The 5297-nt window shown below is 48.0% G+C and overlaps 1 non-coding gene across 1 annotated transcript; it reads right to left on the minus strand.

The window, feature by feature from the left end:
- Positions 1 to 4962: 4962 nt before the first annotated feature.
- LOC115029820 (U6 spliceosomal RNA) lies at positions 4963 to 5068 on the minus strand. Its single transcript, XR_003835378.1, has one exon. It is a non-coding gene; the product is annotated as a U6 spliceosomal RNA (small nuclear RNA).
- Positions 5069 to 5297: the final 229 nt, after the last annotated feature.

Raw genomic sequence — 5297 nt, forward strand, 5'->3', positions numbered from 1 at the left:
CTAACATGACAGCTTAAACCAGCCAGCCTGAGCCAGGCAAGGGCCCTGACTGGGACTCAACGGCTTGGACCTTGGTACCAACCCTGTTTCTGTCACCAGCCAGGTTAACAGTGTGACCTTGAGTTAGGTTAGTGCTAATGAACTCTCATGCCCTCATGTAACACACAGGGTGATGGTCACGAGACCTAATTTTTCCAAGAGGCCATTGTGCAGGTGAAGGGGTTGGGTTGCTGTAGGTAACTGGCCCCGTGCAAATCAAGCCTGCAGATAGCATGGCTGGTTGTTATTTTACTGTTACAACCTGGGTGTCTTCAAGAAGGATCATGGGATCAGCAGGCTGGGGGTGAGAGGCAAGGTGTCTGGTCTTTGTGAAAGGTTGACATGTCGTCAAAGATTTAATGTTCAGGCCAGCCCCAGGGGCAACAGAAGTCAGCGGTATGTTTGGACATCATTTGCCCAGGGTGTTAGCCAGATTTCCAGGCTAGACACTATTGAGTAAGAGCTGTGTAGCCTTCACACGTGGACAGCCTGCTGACATCTCTGTCGCTGGTGGAGGATGCCCCAGGCCCCAGACAGCTCACACTTTTTTTTTTCTTTTCCCTGACTGAGGATTAAAGCTGGGGTCATGTGCACGTTCAGCAAGCATTCTATCACCGAGCTTCGTCTTTAGCTCTTTTTAGTCTCAGTGTTTCCAGGCTCAATGTTTTGAGCTCATCTCTGTAGCCCAGGCTAGCCTTGAGCTTTCTATCCTCCTGCCTCAGCCTCCTGAGTACCACTAGCTTCCACATTTCATTTTGGCAACTTTCATCTGACTTATTCTTGTTTTTTAGTATGCTGCATGCCTTGGTGTTTTCCCTGCGTGTGTACACACCACGTGAGTGCAGTGACCTCAGAGGCCTGAAGAGGGCGTCAAATCCCCCGGGACTGGAGTGACAGTTGTGAGTCACATGTAGGTGCAGGAGATTGAACTGGTCTTCTGTGTAAGCAATATCAAATATGTAAATTTTTTTCTATCAAATACCGTAAAATCTGTTCGGGACATTGGAATTAAAATTCTTTGTCTTACCCACATCCTACAACTTCTATGCAAATGTTTAAATTCTCTCATCCAATAAAGCCTTTCAAAGGCCCCTGCTGTGTTCCAGGAATTTGATAGCCAGGAGCAGTTACTCCCTCCCCTATCTCCTCTGTTTCCTGTGTATCATAGTTTTTTCTCAAACTAGCCAATCAGACAAAACTGTGAGGTCGGACGCTAGCCAATGTGGGGGGAGGGGCGATGACATCACTACCCAAGTTAGCCCAAACACCAAACGCACCTCCTGTTTCTGTGTTCCAGCTTCAGCGTACACCCTCTTGATCAAGAGAAGAGCTTTAAACCGGGTATTCTGGCCCACAACCTTAGTCCCAGCACTTGGAGACAGAGGCAGACAGCTCTCTGAGTTCGAGGACAGCCAGGGCTACACAGAAAAACCCTGTGTGTGTGTGTGGGGGGGGGCAAATTATGTTAGTGTTTTAATCCTCCCACCCAGTAAAACCTTTGTTTACACAGAAGCCTCTGCTTCATGAATTTGGTAACTTGGTGTAGTGACCCACACTTTCTCCTTCCTCCATATCTTTGTATCTCAGACTATCCAATGGGATAAGGCCGCAGGTCTGACTCCAGCCAATGGGGAAAAGACACAGGCACTCGTAACATCAGAAAGAACAGCCAGTGCTTTATCGATGATCCGTCACTCTAGCCCCTATCAACCTGTCTGTCTACCTGTCTATCTATCTGTGTATGTGGGGGGTGGGGAGTAAGAGGACCACTTTCTAAATTCAGTTCCTCATGAGGCTCCTGGGAATTGAACTCACATCATCAGACTTGGCAGCAAGCACTTCAGCCCACTGAGCTACCCTGTTGGCTGTCTCCCCACTCCTCCCTTTTCTTTTAGACAGGGTCTTACTATGCAGCTTGGATTCACCTGGAATTAGTTATGTGGACCAAGCTGCCCTTGTAATCAGAGATCCACCTGCCTCTGCCTCGCCTGTGCTAGGGTTAAAGGTATCCATCGCCTGGCTACACTGTAACATTCTGAGAGGCAAGAAATTGTCTATCCTGGGACCTTTGAGCGTCTCCGTCCAGCCAGTCAACTGTCTTCAGAAAGACAAATGTTGGGGGTCTATTGCGTGGTATGGGCCCGCTTGTGTGTGCAGGTATATGTGTATGCAGATGTGTGAGGGAGCTAAAGTGGAGGTCCAGAATCATCTTCCATCAATCTACCACTTTATTCACAGAGGCAGGGGCTCCTAGTAGAGCCTGGAGCTTGCAGATGTAGCTAGCCTTGCTGGGGATAACCCAGCCTGCTCTGGAGGTCCTTAATTTCTACCTTCTGAGTTTGGAATCAGACAGGCCACCACACCCCTGGCATTTATACAGTTTCTGGCTATCCTGAGTCTGGCTTAGTCAACAGTTGCCTTAAGCAGAGCCATTTCCCCAGATCTCTTGGGTTTGCTGTTGTTGTTGTTTGTTTGTTTGTTTCTGAAGCTGGGTTTCAGGCACTCCCCTGGTGGCCTTGCACTCACAGTATTGCAAATGCTGTTCCTGGATCCTGTTTCTCAGGCCTTCACCTCTGCAGTGCAGGGATTAGAGATGGAAAAGGAGCCCACACTAAATCTATCTCACTGTTGTTTTGATGATGTAAAAACAAGCCAGCGTGTATTGTGGTGGAGAGTGTAGCATCTGAATGAACTTGAAAGTAAAAACAGGAGACTTCAAAGACATTTTATGCTCTGGGGTGGGGTCAGGTGTGGCTGCTCTGGGGTGAAAAACACTAGAGCTCAGAGTGACAAAGGGGTGCCACCTTTTCTACCACGTGTTCTCTTTCCTGTCACCTGTTGACAATCTGCCCCTAGTGGCTCTTCCCGCCCTTGAGTTAGAAGTCCCTACTTGTCTGTTCTGAAATCCAATCCGTCATTCTCCTCCCACATTTGATTTCTTCCTTTTCTCTTTCTTTCTTTCTTTCGTTCGTTCGTTCGTTCTTTCTTTCTTTCTTTCTTCTTCTTCTTTTTTAATGATCGGGCTCCCCTAGACAATTCTGGGTGTACTGATCAAGCTAATTTGCATTAAAGTGTAGATGGCTGATAACAGCTTAATTTATTACCACTCCCGTGGGTGGGAGTGGTTTTAAAGAGTTGCAGTTTCTCATGGGGAAAGAATGCACACGCATGCTTGCAGTTTCAAGCTTGGGTGGGGACCCGTGGGGGTGTGGGGTGGTCACTGTGACCCTAGGTCAGATCCAGCCATGGTTAGTCTGCCCTGAATGGAAAAACCCTGCCCGTTTTCCTCTATAGCTCACACTACCTTCATTTTTTCTGGGCAGCATCCAAGAACAGGGTTTTTTCGAAATAGAAAGTGTCTTACCAGGAAAAGCCACGTGTGTGTCCCTGTCCCTCGAGGAGGACAGGGGTGTGGTGGGGATGTTTGGGGTTCAGCAGCCTGACTTCTAGGTTTGTAGGTCAGGTCCCACCTGGGCCAGTGAGGCACCAGGGCTCCAGGCCATCAGCTGTCTGCCAAAGCAGGTGGTCCAAACACACCTGGGCCAAGGAGAGCAGAGCTAGCCGCTTTCCCCGCAGGCAGAGAGGCTATGCCTAATGTTGCCTGGCTTTGCTTGGTTAAGGTCTGGTGCAGCCCTGGTTTCCAGGGAGGCCTGAGACAGGGTGGCCCAGAGCCCTGGTAGGGCATCTCAAATAGAAGTGTTCTGGGGCTGAGGAACCCAAGTCCACTCCTAGTTTCAAATAAACATGGCTTCCCAATCTGGTCCCAACCAGTCCCCTGGCCTCTCTGCTTCATCTATGACCAGGATCTATCTTCCTTCAGTGACTGGCAAGGGAGGTAGTCATAGCGAGTAGGCTCGACCCTGTCTGCAGGGCTTAGAGGCTCCGAGTCCATCAGGGTAGGGTGAATCCTGATGCAATTCCCTCACAGCCAGTCAGGGCAGATGCTCCAGATGTGCTGATGTTCTTTCCTGAGCCTCCCTTTGGGATGCTCTGAGCTCCAGTCTCATTTAGAGGCCAGACTACTGTCTGCACAGGAGGGTGTGGGAAGAAAAGGGCATGTGAGAGACACCTGCCGGGAGAAGACCTCTGTGGGAAAGACTCTATGACCTTTTTTGGTGGTGCGGTTTTGTTTGTTTGTTTTGTTTGTTTGTTTTGGACAGGGCCTATGTAGACCAGGCTATCCCCAAACTCACAGACTGTTCTGTCTCTGCCTCCTGAGCACTGGGATTAAAGGTGTGCGCCGCCTTTCCTGCATGTAAAGGCGTTCTTGGTTTTTAGCTCACTTCGATTTTATATAGGCAATCCCTAAGAAGCCAAGGCAGGAGGATCTCTGGAGTTCTAGCCAGGCCTGGACTTTGTAGAAAGATCTTGTCCACAAGGAGTGGATGACTGAGCCATGTATTTATTTAATTGCATCATTGCGTTCCTCAGGATGGGTAAAACTTTGCAAACTGCCCCTGTCCCAGAGCCTCCCCCAGCTGGGGGAGGTCAAAGGCAATCTAAGTTAATCACTTTTCTTTTGTTTTTATCAAGATTTATTTTCGTCTCTGAGTTCGAGGCCAGCCAGATCTACAGAGAGAGAGAGAGAGAGAGTTCCAGGATAAGCCAGGGCTGCAGAGAGACCCTGTCTCAGAAAAAAGAAAAAAGAAAAAGTTTTATTCTTATTTTATTTATGTATGTCCATCTCTCCAGCTCCAGTCTAGTAGCTCAGACTGCGATTATGCAAATGAGTATACAAATGTAAAAAGTCTCCACCGGGACCTTTCCCAACGTTCAAGTGAGGGATGGGGGTGTAGCTCAATTGGTAGTGTGCTTGCCTGGCATGAACAAGGCTCTGAGTCCAGGCCCTGTACATCAGCAGCATTCTAGCACATGCCTGGAGTTCCAGACTCCTTTTATTTATTTATTTATTTATTTATTTATTTTTTTATGGAATGCTTCACGAATTTGCGTGTCATCCTTGCGCAGGGCCATGCTAATCTTCTCTGTATCGTTCCAATTTTAGTATATGTGCTGCCGAAGCGAGCACTATTTATTTTTTTTAAAGACTTATTTATTATTATATTGAGTACACTGTAGCTGTCTTTAGACACAGCAGAAGAGGGCATCAGACCTCATTGCAGATGGTTGTGAGCCACCATGTGGTTGCTGGGATTTGAATTCAGGACCTTTGGAAGAGCAATCAAGTGCTCTTAACTGCTGAGCCATCTCTCCAACCCCTGACTCCTTTTATTTTTATGTCTTTGACATGGCTATGT

This window comes from Mus caroli, unplaced genomic scaffold (genome assembly GCF_978045245.1).
Source record: "Mus caroli unplaced genomic scaffold, Mus_caroli_1 scaffold_18, whole genome shotgun sequence".
In the NCBI taxonomy this organism is placed as follows: Eukaryota; Metazoa; Chordata; class Mammalia; order Rodentia; family Muridae; genus Mus; species Mus caroli.